At 33.9% G+C, this 15,914-nt stretch overlaps 1 protein-coding gene across 3 annotated transcripts in view; it reads right to left on the bottom strand.

The window, feature by feature from the left end:
• Spock3 (sparc/osteonectin, cwcv and kazal-like domains proteoglycan (testican) 3) overlaps nt 1-15,914 on the bottom strand; it is a 394,510-nt gene that overhangs the window by 38,237 nt on the left and 340,359 nt on the right. The window lies entirely within an intron of this gene.

Raw genomic sequence — 15,914 nt, 5'->3', positions numbered from 1 at the left:
TAGAAATCTTGTGGTCGCTGCTCTGCTCTCTATTCCTTCAAAGCTAACTTGTTTAGCTTCCATGTATGGGTGAAAAGAGGAAGCATTCGTCTTTCCTGGCCAGGTTTACTGCTCTTAATAGACTGTCCTTCAGTCCCACCCTATGTCCCTTGATATTTCTGTAAAACCTTAGCAATAGAGCTATTAGGCCATATAATATGACTATTTAAAGGCTATTCAGATGTGTTTCTAAACTGTGCAAATTTTTCAATCCAAAAATTATTTCTGAAATATTTTAAATGTGCACTATGTTGAGTAATGAAATATAGAAGCAATGAAAACAATGTCATCGAAGTTTCAAAAAAGTTCAGATAAAACAACTTAAATGTAATGAAATTATACATTTACCTAACACAGGCAAACTAAAATGAATGTACATGTGTTTTGAATAGAATAACTGATGTCAAACAATAAATCTAGAAAAATAAAAAGAACCCTCAAATCCTTCTAGGAATATATGCATGAACCTGTAAAATAAATGACAGGTTCTGTATTTAGTTAAGTTGTGTACTGTGTTACCAATACAGAACCTAGTCACAAATCCTTCCTCAAAACAGAATTTAAAAATGTATCTCTCGGGGCTGGGGGTTTAGCTCAGCGGCAAAGCGCGTGCCTGGCAAGCGCAAGGTCATGAGCTCGGTTCTCGGTACTGGAGAAAAACCAAAAAAAAAAAGTATCTCTCACTGCCCAGTGTACACTATAGATGTACAAAACTTTCAAAAATACCTAAATTAAAGAAAAATATGAACTGAAAAATAAGAACATTTTTTGTTTAATTAGTAAATGATGCTATATATTTTGAAGATATATGAGAATGTTTTCCTCTGTAAAAATCCATAGTGAAAGATTTTATGACAAAATTCATACGCAGAGGGGTTCTAAATGCTGGAAAAAATAAACAAGGATAGCATAAGCTCTCAAAACTTATTAGCATATATTGGCTTCATCAAAAGAAAGTCTGTTTTAGTTCATTTGGGCTGCTGCAGCAAAATATTGTAGATTGAGTGGCTTATAAGCCACAGAAATATATTTCATACAGTTCACTATGCTAAGAATAATACTTTAAGGCTTCAGAACAATTAGCACCTTAGTGTTTAGTAAGTGCTTTGCTCCTACATGGATGACTTTTTGCTGTGAGAATAGAAATAGAAAAGCTATGGAGATAGAAAATAGAAATAGAAAAGCTATGGAGATACTTGGCCCTCCTTTATCAGGCAGTGATCACAGCCATGAGGGTGCCACCCTCAGGACCTTATCACCTCTCAATGCATCATCTACTAATAATATTCTTTGGGGTCGGGTTTTCAACACATGAATCTGAGTGGGCACACAGTGCTCTTCTAGAAACTTTTTAGACAAATGGGGAGGAAGAACCAATTTAAAGCACAGCATATATGCAAACACATTTGTACACACATGTACACACTTATTGCTGTGTTCACAAACTTAATCACATCTTATAGTTTACAGATTAAACTGAAAATGTCTCATTCCAGAGCACAATGGAGTAACTCCATTTTTTCTTAAAAGGTTAAAGCCCAATTTAAAACTTCCTCCAGATATTGTCAGAGAGACAGCTAGATTTTCACCAAATCCTATAACTATAATGTTGCAATCAAAATCAGTGAAGTTGCTCTCAAAGTCCTCTATGACAAGTAAAACACACAACACATATAAATATACACACATTCTTTAGAGAATAATTCTTTACTACATATTATTTCAGTCTATGCAGGATGTATATTAAAGTCACACTACTGTTCAGTTCCCGGTACCGGAGAAAAACAAAACAAAAAAAACAAAAAACAAAAAAAAAAACAAAAAATAAAGTCACACTACTATTTTAAAATTATAAATTATGAAAGGAAAAACATGAGTCTTCACCATTGCCATAAATCATGTAGTTTTATTAAAACATGAGCTACAATTTCTATAGCCATTAAAGAATATTGATGTCCACAAGCGAATTTGAAATTTTGCAATTCATAAATAATTTGCTTTTGGAGAACTAGCTGGAGGATGAAGGTGTTCCATAATGAAGGCATTTTATGCAGACTCTTGTGAGTACAAGTTGAATAAATGAGTCTCAAAGCAGGCGTTTAGGCAGTAGTAATTCATGATTGATTATATTCTGACAGTCAGTGACATTTTGGGTTATATAAAGGTCTCTCTGAAAAGCAAGAGCAACTAGGGGCAAGATCAATGACAAAGTGGTATTCTAAGCCAGTGTCTTAAAGGTGATAAATTTTGTTGGAATAGTTAATGTTCTGAAAAACACTTATAAATCCATTTCTCTAACTTGAATGAATATTAAGTTGTCCCAATTGTTTATAAACTAAACCAGTTGAACAAAAATAGGAACTTCAAATGTGTATTGATCTTTTCTAATAATGGAACATGACATGAAAGTTTAAAATTGTCTCTGACATTTAATAATTATATAGCCAAACTGTTGCTAAAAGTCAAAAGTTGACACCTAGAGTTAGTACTAATTTTATTTCTAGAAGAAATGATGAGATATATATCTAATTTGTCTGATAAAATAATATGATTCTTCCTACCTTTTTATTAAAATCAGATTACCTATTGAATTGCACAAAGAACAAAACCCTCCACTAATTTTAATGGTTATACCATGTTTTCTAAAACACCACAGAACCAGTAAGTAATCAATACAGCTGGAAAGAACAGGAGTTTACTAGTATTTTCCATGTGATTAAGGAGGCTATAAGATGGCTCTCACTGGTCAAATAGAATTGGCATAGCAGCTCCTGTGATCCAAGGATAAAAAGGTCAACAGTAGACAAATCAATGGAAGCTACAGTTACTTTTTTAGAACATTCTTTGAGATGTCATTTTGTAAGTGCATCAAATGTTTGAAACCTAGAAAATACATTTTATGACAAATTTTACAATCTTAGCTTTGCATTCTAATAAGTCTTCTTTCCCAGTAGATAGTAATTTTATGATCACATATATCTACAGAGACTAAAAGTAATAGTCTGATCTGATTTGATAGATGAAGCGAAGTAATTCAGAGCCATTCAGATTATTATTCTATCTGATGGACTGCCAGATTAATCTTTAATGGGAAAAGACAGTAAAGGTTGTGGGAGGTTAGCCAGTAATCAAAAAAATGCATATTTAACAGATGAATTCCATTCAGGAATCTGCCAAGAACTGCTTTTACTCTTGCATAATATTAATAGAAGGCACGCTTGCTATTACAATAAATACCAGCAGTCATTAAAGGAATTATTGTGGGGTGAAAATGAAGTCATAGACTTAAAGGTTGGTACACTTGGCAATCATCTGAAATAATAAAAGCTGACTGGTTCTACAAGAGCAACATACATAATTCTGAAACAAGTGCCTGAATTTTCAGGTTCGTAAACACTGTAAGTTCATGTTTCAGAAAATCATTCACAATGAGTACTAGTGAAATATTTTGATCAATTTCTTTCCTTATAGAATGAGCAATATAATAGGTATATTAGAATATAATTACTATTTGTGGGAAAACATAATAAAATGTGAATGAATTTATACTCCTTACAATGGATTCAAGAGTAATTAAGAGTTGCAGAAAAACAGTGCTCTGTAAAACTATGTTCAAAAGCAAATCTTAAACTATACAATATTGCTAACAAATGGGTATATTTTTCTTAGTCACCATTTCAGTATTATTTAAATAGTATACAAGTTCAAAACCAGTTAAATATTCCAGTTTTTAATCTGAAGTCACAAATTAGAAAATGTCTATATTATTGTATTACAGTACCTCTCATGGCTCATTTTTTGTGCTCAAATCAACAGCAAATTAAACATTTTATAAAAGTAAGTTATAATGCTATATGTCATATATTCTATTTTTACAGTTTTTCAGAAGCGAATAATTCTTTTTAAACAAGGTCATCTCCTTGGAGATTGATTTTTTCCTGAGGCAATTTACCTGTAATTAAGAGGAGCTACCATGAGATGGGAGATTATAGTTCTATTTTTCATGTCATTGAGCTGCGGTAAACAATGATTAAATTGGAAAAGCTATTTTGATGAAAACATTATTTCTCATAAAATGAAATATTTTCTGAACATTAAACACTACCTATCCTATGTAGATCAATTTTCTGAATGTATCACACAAAGTATTCCATGAAATTCTTGTAAAATTTCAAGAAATAATTATTTGTTTACATTATTATTTCCTCCAAGTATACAGCCTATGGTTCGGGCTCAGATACTTGCCCAAGGAAGTTGTAGAAGTTCACCAGTATCACATAAAATATAAGTGAAAACCAGCCTGGTGCTGTTTGCCAGACCAAATGTTTATGTTTTAACCTGGAGTTTAAGAAGTACTAGCCATGAGGAGATACAGGCACCTTGGAGAAGCAAGCTACTCAGAAAACGCACAAGGGATTGCCATACTAGTTATGAGGCTGTGGAGGAAACTGTGGCCATTGCTTCTTGAGGTACAGTGGATCACGTTCTGTCTGCATGGGGCAGGTATAGCGTGGCTGATCGGCAAAAGTCAAGCCCTGACTGTAGGATTCCACCACACTGGTACTTCCACTTTGTGGCATTTCCTGCACTATGCCACTTATTAAATCAAAGCAGAAGTGTACTACTGAAAATGGGTGTCTCATTATTTTGATCATCAATGTGAACAACCGCGCCTATCAGTTCAGCAAAATGAGTCATCGGCATATTGTGCATTAAGCTTTAGATTTTGTTAGTTTATTTTCCAAAATTTAAAGTTAGAATAGAATACAGCATAAAAAGCAAGTCAGATTTTAAGCATCGGGTACTTTAACTCTTCGATTTGTCAGATTAGTGCTATTGTATTCTTTTCTAACTTGGTGACAATTTAAGACCATTTACCATTTCTTATCTTCTTTTTTGTGTTGTAAGACTAAAAGATTTGGAATACTTTTTCAGAATCCTTACCAGCATGTTCTCAAATAGATTACACCTCAGCGGAGACTCAAGCTACTTTTCAACACAGAAAAGAAACAGCAATGATAATATAATACTTTTACTCCTTTAGCAGGAGCAAACACAGCTATGGGTATGTTTAGGGGTGAAATATGAAACTTTGTGGCCTTCCACAAATATATTTTCACCTAAAAATCACCTAAAGTTTATTTTGGGAACCCAACATCTCATTGCCTGCTGTGGGCTCAGCTCTGTCCCCCTAAAATTCAGATGTTGAAGCTCTAACCCACAACACGACAGTGTCTAAAAATAAGGACTTTAAAGGAAACAGAGTTTAAAGGAGGATTTATGGGTGGGGCTCTAATTTAGCCAGACTGTGGCCTTATGAGAAAAAAAGAGAAAGTTTGTCTCTCTCTCTTTTCCCTCTCTCTCTCCCTATACCCCCATCCCCGCTGTTCTCCTTAGGAAACAGCCAGAAGTTGACCATTTGCGAGCCAGAGGAGCTCTCACCAGAACTTGACTGAGCTGGTCAGCATCGTCATCTCAAACTCCCAGCCTTGAGATCTGAGAAAATAAATTCCTGTTGTTTAAGTCCACAGTATCTCGTTTTGGCTGCCTGAGGTAAAGTCATTCACCAAACCGTTAAGCAAAGGAGAAGCTCTATGACATTCCTTGAAAGCAGGAAAAAAATATAAATCTAACACCTGTTTTCCTTGACTTTTATTTCTCCAGCACTGGCAGTGATATGGCACAAATCATATATGTTTGAAATACCCAGGGTGCTACCAGCACTTCTTACTGAGGGCTATCTCTGAAGTCTTCACTTACAGACAGGCAAAACAGGGTGGGTTCCTACAGGAGTAGGAGTATTTTGATTTGATGCTATTAAAATGTCATCACTTCCAAACTGAACAAAATCATTTTGTCCCCATTTCAACATTAGAAGCAGTGCCTCAGTACCAGCTGATTATCTGAACAAATATCTGTTGTGAGAATATAGATTTAAATTTGTTTCTGTGGTAATTTTGGAGCTTAAGAAAACAGATTAACAAGAAAACACAGTAATCAATATGTATTTAAATAAAACACACTAAAGTCTATGCAGGAAGTCTGTCATGCTTCTTTCACTAATGATTTCAGAAAGTAAATGGTAAATAGATGAGCATTAGCAGACTGCTGTGCTGAGAAGAAATGGTTACACTTCCTTTCTCTTCCTCCACGTTTTTGAATCTTCTACTATGTTTATTTGGCTACTATAAAGTGTCAGTACACAAACCGATTAGAACATACAATTACATACTCAGGATTCACAGATCTCTGCAGCACTGAGGCTTAGCATCCCTTTGGAAGCCAAGGGATTGTCTTTATCAGTAAACCCTCTCCCAACCTTGTGCTGTACAGGAATCCCCAGCCAGTGCTTGCAGCTGGATCTTGATTCTTGTTCTGGCAAAAGGAAGAGCCCTGGGCATGGTGGTATGGACTCATGCTTTGGCCTAGATCAGCACCAGTTGTGACATGGAACTCAGTTCACCTTGACACTATGCAGGTGGTGGTATCTGTAAGAACACGGTGTGGTCTGCCTTCATGATCAAGTAGCTGGCTTCCTGAATTCTATCGCAAACTCAGACAGTGTAGTGGGGAGCAAGTCTACATTTGTTGGGGGTAGGACAGGTAATTAAGGACAGGACTTTGCCTGGAACTTAGGGGTAGGATGATAAAACCTAACACTGCTCAACTTCTTACAGCCCCCACCACAAGGATAGTGCCTATACATTGAGCCACTGGAAAAGCCTTAGTGCCAGCAGGAACATTGGTTCCCAGTCTGTTAGACTTCTATCTCAGTCAGCACCACCTGTAGTTCCTTGCAGTTGTCTTAGACCATGAGTCTACCTTAGCAGTAGCCACTCATAGCAGTGTGGGCCTTGGTCTCACTCACTGCTGTGCTAGTCTTAGGCTGTAGGCTCAGAACGTAACAAAATGCAGAATGTGACATCTGTGGTCACAAGCGTAGCACAGAAAACTGGTGGTGGTTCTTCCAGTGTTTCTGACTATAGCCAGGTTGAATTCACTAATTCCTGACCACATTCTGGTGACTACGGATGAGGTATTTTGGCCTATCTTTGCCCCAGGAAGAGATGTATGAAAGGATAGTATTTTTTTTTCAGGTGCTTCTCTAATCTATGCCAAGCAATGCAGGAAGTGCAGAATTGGGGCAAACCCTTGACTTGACTCATCCTTTCAGGCTGAAAACGTGACAACACACCAGTGCTGACCTTTCCAGGACTTGGATTTAGAACACCATGCAATGCTGAAATAGTGGAAGTATAGGCTCAGAAAAGATAAACAGCAGCTTGCATGAATTTCTGCAATGAAAAGCATAAATAATCACCCAGGCTAGGAAGATTGGAATATAAAACTAATTCTTAAGATGAAGCAAGTAATAAGGGAGATTCCAAACAGAGCACGTGGACACAGAGTAGGAGCAAGAAGCAACTTTATTGCTGGCAGCTCTGCAAGGGACTTCCGTCACCCTGAGAGCCCTGAAGAGAGCTTTGCTATCACTTGTACTGTGTTCCTACTCTGTGGGGTGGCCTTGCATTGGTGGGCACTGCCAGGTGAGGTTATAGAAACAGAAGTAGATTAGTGGTTAGATGGAGCAGGAAACTCTGGCAGGACCTTCCAGGGCCATTATGTTCCACTGCAAAACAATCACGGGTTGCTATGGAATGGAAACTACAGACACAGGTTGCTATGTCTGTGACCACCAGAGGTCACGGGGGGGTAACTTCCTTGGTTTCCTCCCTCAAAGATGATGTTCACACCAACAGAGATCAAGAACACTCAACAAATCATGACCTCAAATAACAGTAAAAGTAAAGTGTCAGAAACTGACCAGAGAGTAACCAGTATTTGTGAAATCTTAGTTATTTTAGGCAAAATCAACAATTTTCAAGAAAACCCAGAAAAAGTATACAATACTTGAAGAAACATAAAAGAGGTATAGATACAATTAAAAACATTAAACAAATCATTGAGCTGAAGTCACTAAATTACATTCAAAATGAAACCAAAGCCATCAATATCAAAATAGATCAAACAAGAAAGGATTAGGGAGTTATTTGGAAGGAAAGAAAGAGCTACTTGGAAGTACACAGAGAAGAGAAAAGAAAAATTAAATTAAGAGGAATACAAGAGTTTTTGGGAATTTTGAGACAGCATTGGAAAAGCAAATGTATAGGATGTTGGTATAGAAGAGAGCCTTGAAAATTCCAAAGTGATAAAATATTTATTGAACAAAATTACAACAGAAAAATTCTGAAAACAAGAGAAGCATTAAAAAAGGAATAAGAAGGTGAAAGATAGCTAGTCAAAGTTAATCATTACTACCTAAAGAAATACTACAAGCAAACTCACAAAGTATAAAGCGAAGGAGAAGATTCTCATGGTAGCAAGAGAAAAGAATTCAATAACATATAAGAGGGTCTTTTTTTTTTTTTTTTTTTTTTTTTTTTTTTTTTTGGTTTTTTTCCAGTACCGGGAATTGAACTCACAACCTTGCACTTGCTAGGCAGGCACTGTGCCACTGAGCTACATACCCAGCCCAATATAAGAGGGTCTTAATTCATTACATAGCAGACCATATAGACCTGGAAAGATTGGCATGAGATTTTGACGTATTCAAGGGAAACACTGCCTACCAAGAGTAGTATACCCAGAAAAGCTGTCCTTTAGAACAGAAGACGAAGAGATATTCAAAGTAACAAAAGCTATGAGAATATATCTCTATCAGTTCTGTCTTCAAAGAAATTCTGAAGAGAGTTCTTCAAACTGAAAGAGATATTAATGAGTAATAAAAAACATGAGGACACATAAAACTCAGTGATAAGGGATACAACACAGACAAATTCAAAATCCTCCTATATTGTAAATATGGGACATAAACAACTTATGGCTTTAGTATGAAGACAAAAACCATTAAAAATAATAACTATATTAAGAGATAGGTAATATGGAAAGTTGCAAAATGACACATTATACATATCAAATGTAAGGAGTAATGTAATGCCAGTGTAGAATTTTTATTTAATTTTTAAGGGTTTTTTATAGTTTATCTTATCATCTTGTTGTGCTGTTATCTTTTCAAAATAGCTTATTATAATTAAAAGATGTTTTGTATACCCCTGGTGGCATTACAAAGCAAAAAAGTGTAATAAGATCCACCAAAATAATCAGTAAAGAATCAAAGCATACTACTAGAACAAGTTGCTTAATTATGAAGAAAGCAACCACAAAAAATAACTGTAACATAAGAAGAAAGGAAATACAATAAAACTAGAAAGCAAGTTTCAGAATGACTATAATAAAATATGTAAAGTAGATAATTACTGCAATTGAAAAAGTTCTGTTTTCTAGTTAAATCACACAGAGTGTCTGAATGAGTAAAAAGCAAGACCCTATTATATGTGGCATACAAGAAACTTATTCCATTTCTTTTCTTATTTTAAAGATAAAAGAGCAAAAACATATTAAAAGACACATACATTTACAGAATAATGTTTAAAAAATACAAGCAATATAGAATATCAGACAGGATGACGGGAAATTAACAATGGTTGTATTACATATTGATATCCTCAAATTGGTTACTCAGGTAAACAATATAGTCATGAAAGACTGATCAAACAAATGAACATTAACTGTTCCTTTCAATAAAGTAGAAAAAATGTCAGTAGTACAACTATGTTAGCTATCCTGTGTATACATATATACATATTTTTCTCCTTCTTTCTTTTCTCTTTTCCCTCAGTCCAGTTGTTCTTTCCTTTTGAACAGTTTCCTTTTGTTTCACACTGTCTATTGTACCTCCTAGATTTTATTCACTCTTTCTGGTTTTTACACTAGTGAGACAATACGGTGTTTACACATGTGGGTCTGATTTATTTCTCTTATGAGTATGGTCTCTAGTTGTGTCCATTTGATGATATACAAAATTGAAAGCAAAAGGACAGAATAGAACATGACATGTTACTGGAATCCAAAAGAGTGCGAGTCCTCATAATTATATCAAAGTAAATTTTAAATCAAAATTAGTAAAAAATCACAAGATAGATCATTATATAAAAAGGTCAGTCCAGCAAAAGGGTAAATTTCTAAATATATATGCACTCAAAATCAGAGTACCGAAATATGTAAAATATTAAAAGACATAAAAGGAAAATAGACCAATACAATCATAGTAAAGTACTTTAATACCCAATTCTCATCTCACTTTCTGAACAGATCATCCAGGCAGAAAATTAACCAGGAAATAATAGACTTACAATGTGCCCTGAACTAAATGGACCTAATAGATATCTATAGAATATTCTATCCAAAAACTGCAAAATAAAACACCTTCTCAGGAGACATGAGGCATTCTCCAGGATAGACCACATAAGAAGGCCACAAAACTAGTCTCAACAAATAAGAAAGAAGTCAATCAATCATAATGAGTGCATTTTCTGATTATAATACAATAAAACAAAACAATCAGTATTAAGAAAAACTTTGGAAACTATAAAAATATATTAAAATTAAACCATTTATGAATACTAATTGAAACATGTAAGAAATTAAGTGAAAATTGAAATAATTATTGTAATAATGAAAATTAAAATGGAAAATATATGCACATAGATGAATATATATATATATGGCAACCAAAATGGTGACACATTATGTGTGTGTTTCTGTATGACACAGGAAAACCAGTACTAAGAGGCAACTTTATAATAAGCAATGCTTATACCAATAAAGCAAAACTTCAATAAACAACCTATTTCTATACCTCAAGGAACTGGTAAAACATGATTAAAAAAAACTGAACAGCAGAAAATAAAAGAAATAGCAATGATCCAGGCAGAAATAAGTGAGATAGAGACTGACAAACTACAAAGAGAAACAAAACAGAAACAAGTTATTTGAAAAGCTTAAAAATTGACAAAATTGACAAAATTTGACTTATTGAGAAAAAGACAGAAGACCCAAATAAATAGAATTAGACACAAAAACTGAGACATTGTATTTGATATGATAGTAGTGGAAAGATCACTAGAGAATAAACTATGAGAATGAACTAGTGAATGAACTATCACTAGAGAATGATCACTATGAACTACTTTATGCTAAACATTTTGAAAACAAGGAAAAAATAAGGGAAAATTTCTGGAAATTCACACTTTCTCAAGACTGAATCTTAAAGAAATAGAAACATGAATAAATCACTTATGAGGAACAAAAATGAATCAGTCATACAAACTTCCTATCTAATAAAATCCAGGACCAGATGATTTTAGTGCTAGTTCTACCAAATGTTTTAAGAATAGTTTGTACTAATACTTAATTATTGGAAATAATTAAAACCACCTTTCCCAGACTCATTATGCAAATACAGTATTAGCCTTATATAAATCAGACAAGGACCCAACGACAGAAGTAAGTTGTAGGTAGTATTCTTAATACACACAGTTGCAAAATTTCCTCAACAAAATACCATATTAAAAATTATTTTCTGTGATCAATGGCATCCATCCAAAAGATCCAAGGATGTTTAAAAATGCATATATCAATACAAATACTACATCACATCAACACAATGAAGGAAAAAATCCATGTAATCATTTTAACAGTTGTAAGAAAAGAATTTGACAAGGTTCAACATCCCTTTTCAGAAAAAGAGTGAAAAAGTTAGGACTAGAAGGAGCATAGCACAATGTAACAAAGGCCATTTCTAACAAACCAACGGCTAACACTAAACTGCGATTGAGAAACTGAAAGCTTTTTCTCTGAGATTTTGAATAAGACATAGATGACTATGTTCACCAAATTTATTTAGTATTGTACTTGAAGTCCTGATCATGCCAATCAGGCAAGAGAAAGAAGTGAAAACTATACAATTTGGAAAGAGTAAGACAAACTGTTACTATTTACAGTCGATATGATCTTAGTTGTAGAATACCTGACTCCTCCAGAAGCTGTTCAGACAAAAACCAGCAATATTTTTAACAGAAATAAAAAACAATTATCCATACCAGAAATCAAGCAAACAGTACCATTTACAAAGCTACAAAATTAATAACATGCCTAGGAAAACATTTAACCCAAGAAATGAAAATATCTACAGTAAAAATTATAAAATAGTGGTGAAAGAAATTAAAGCAAATATACAAAAAAGGGGAAAGACAGCCCATGTTCATGGATTCAAAAAAATTATTATTAAAATGTCCATACTACCCAAAACAATATTCAATGCCATCCCTATCAAAATACCAATTATATCCTTCACAGAGGTAGGAAAAAACAATCTTAATATTTGTTTGTACACACACACAAAGCAACCTATAGCAAAAATACAATGTATTATATAGCCCGAATTAACCATATGTAATAAAGCTGTAGCAATAGAAACATGCATGGTATTGATATAAAAATAGATGTATTGAGCTATTGTAAAAATAGAGTGCCTAGAAGCAAACTGCGACATCTATAGTCAACTGATTTTTTTTACAAGTTTGACACACATGCTCACACAATAATATATATGGAGAAAAAATATATTTTCTTCTGGTTCACAGTCATATGCTACCATTAAAGATACTATGGGGTTTGGGTATCTATCGAATTGGTAGGTATAATTTAAACTTAGTAAATACAAGCATCTGATTTCATTTTTCTTTAGTGAAGCATAAAAAAATTTTTCATTAAATGAGTCCATTTCATGAGATAATTAATATAAATACTGTAGTTTTATCAGGGGCACTCAGCTACTTATTCTCACAGTTTCAAATTAATGTTCCATACAGATATTTCATTCATGATTAATGTATCATAAACCTTAAAATGGCTTAAATTAAATTATATTTTCATAATGCAAATTTGATTCATTGTCTCCTCATACTTGGAAGGATCATTAATACTTAGACTGTGTGTAGAACAAAAACTAAATGACAGTATGGAAGGATACACGATAATTATTTAGGAAGGTTTGAAAGTGTCTGCAACATATTTTTACATTAAATATCACACAGACACATGCCAAGATTCTAATTTGAAGATAGAAATGGAATACCCCTAAGTGGACAGTTGAAGAATAAAATAAGTTCTGATTTAGAATTCTGCAGTAACAACAATGCTCCAATTACGTCAGATTTGAAGAATAGCTTTAAAAACATTAATACAGATAGAGTGTTATCCCTGCATAGTCATTCATGGGTATAATACTTCCAGGGAGAAAATTCCAATGAGAAATTATTACTAGAAAGGAACCTTTAAACACACCTTAGGACTAAATTAGCATAATATACATAAACATATGCCATATATTTCATAATATGATTTATTATACATTTTATAATGCATATATACTATATTTGAGTATAAATAAAAGTACATATACATGTTTTAATACAGATAGATATACATTGTTGAGGTGGGACAATGGCTGTTAGTAAAAGCATGGAAAACTCCTAAAATATAGCTGATGTGGAAGGAAACGTGTTGTCTATTTTGGAATTTTGTCCATATTGTAAGAGTATAATTTAACCTGTAATGTACCCACCAATTAATAAGAAAATAAAAAATGACCTATGACCATAAAAATACATAACCACAAAAAATGAATAAAAATGTATTATGATATTAAGTGGAGTTCAGATACTGACCTAATTTGTAAACAATAACTGTGTATTTGATAAGGCTACAAATTTATAATTAATTCTGAATCTTCCAAAAGACACCTATCTATGTTTAATAGGACCTACTTTTAAAAAGTGTGTGCATTTTAAGGTTTTTAACATGTGTGAAGTCTTATAGTAGATGAGATCTCTAATACACCTGGAAAAAGCATTATACCCATTTCAAAGATGAAGAAACAATAGTCAACTGTGATTATTTAACTGAAATTCACAATTAGCTGAACCGCATAAAGTGCATCAAATTCAGTTATTTAAATATTTCATAATGCATGTCATTCTTACTATTATGTTACTGCATCTTTAAAACTTCAGAGGTTAAAAAATGACATAATCTGGTAGGAATTTTTGAAAAATTTCTCTATTAAAGTAAAGTAATTATCTAGAAAATGGATTTTAAAATTTCAGCTCTAATTGCATGCTTCTTTATCCTTTTGTCACTTTTTTGGAAATAAAAGTAACTAATTTCAAAGATATTTCATGTTATTTTTCTATAAATAGCCTCAATTTTTCTAAAAAATTAAGTTATTTTTCAGTCTTTTAGTTTTAAAACATGATTTGGCTTGGCTCACAGATGCTGTTTGAACTGCGTGTGTGTGTGTAATTTTTAACCTCTGTGTGCTCTTAGGCTGTGTCAAATTTCTTTATATAGCCTAGGCAATTGGAGCTGTAAATTTCATTATTCATTCTGTTAATTTATGCCAAAATGATTCTTCTGTGTATGTATGTTTTGGTCCTACAGGTTTTTAATTAATTTCATAGTCATCAAGTAGCATTTTCATAAGCACCCTGTGTGCTTTGTAAGGCTACAACTCTGCCAAATATGTCTTTTTCTCTCTTTCCCTGTGAGGGCAGAATTCTTCTTGAGCTGATGGCATCTCAGTGCTGATCAGAAGGGATATTATTTACTAATAGAATATTTTGTGGTATGATGAGTGTGTAATTGTTATGGTTAAGATCTAGGATATTCCCCAAAATCTCATGTATTGAGAGGTGTAGTTTTTGGAAGGAGGTTGGTCAGGGAGTCGCTCTATTCACTGGTGGATCAATTCATCCATGAATTCTTTAGTTGAACGTCCTTTGAAGAATGAGGCTGATTCGAGACAGATCACTGAGAGTGACCTGGAAGGATGAATTCTTTTCTCAGGCTCCTCACTTCTCTCTGTGCTTTCTGGCTGTCACCAGTTGAGCAAGTTTTTCTCTGCCATCCTGTTTCTGCCTTGCGAACATCTGACCATGGACTGAAACCTGAGGCAAAATAAACTGCTCCTTTTTCAAGTTGTGGCTGTTGAGTATTTTGTCATCTATGAGAAAATGACTAAGATCATAACTAATTTTCATTATATATAGTTATGTGATCTGACAAGATGTTGGAAAAACACTGTATTCCCTTCTCTGGACCAAACCAGGAAAGCTTACAGCAATAAGAAATAGACATGAATCAACACAATTCAAAATAATTAAGGAATACATGATTAAAATCTCTAAGAAGGTAGAATTCTATTATTAGCTGTGAGCAGAAAAACTTAGCGAACAAGTCTGAACCTGTGCTAGGGTGACAGGTTGGAGGCCTTTTGATCTTAACATGGAACCGGATGTTTCATTTCCTACCCTTTCTCCATGTTATAGCAGAGGATAGGGTCAGGAACTTGGAGACTTTGGGTGTCTACACTATTTGCACAACAGCCTGCCACAGTCTGATGGATATTGTGGGGAGACAGAAACTCGGGGCAAGAAAAGGAAGAGGTCAGTTCATTATAAACAGCATTGGGAGGTACCAGAATATAAAGTCTTTTTTCTATTCCTCTAAGACTTAATGCACCTAGGGTAATGCCACAAAGGCCAGGTATTAAAACAAGGACCAATGACGCAGGTTAAATTGCAAGACAATAATCCTGGTTCAAAGAAACTGCACCTTCTATCATGGGCTGTCCATTTGACTGGGTGGGAAACCTTCCAATTTTATGAGCCAACCAGCATTTTTGCTGAATGAAGATGCTTTCTTTCTCTTCAAAGCTGTTGACGGTAACACATCCTTAAGTGGCATTCTAGAATTAAGACTGTCAACGATTCTGCTCACAATGTGTATATGAGTGTGAGTAGACCAGGAAGTATTATATCCCTACAGATTATAAAACAAGTTAAATGTCCTTCAGTAACATTAATTTTGAACCAGAATCAAACATGGTGGAAAATAGGTTATAATAAATATAA

This window comes from Chinchilla lanigera, unplaced genomic scaffold, assembly GCF_000276665.1.
Source record: "Chinchilla lanigera isolate Chin_1 unplaced genomic scaffold, ChiLan1.0 scaffold00002, whole genome shotgun sequence".
NCBI lineage: Eukaryota > Metazoa > Chordata > Mammalia > Rodentia > Chinchillidae > Chinchilla > Chinchilla lanigera.
The sequence above is the reverse complement of the archived record's forward strand: the minus strand, read 5'-3'. Positions and strand labels throughout refer to the sequence as shown.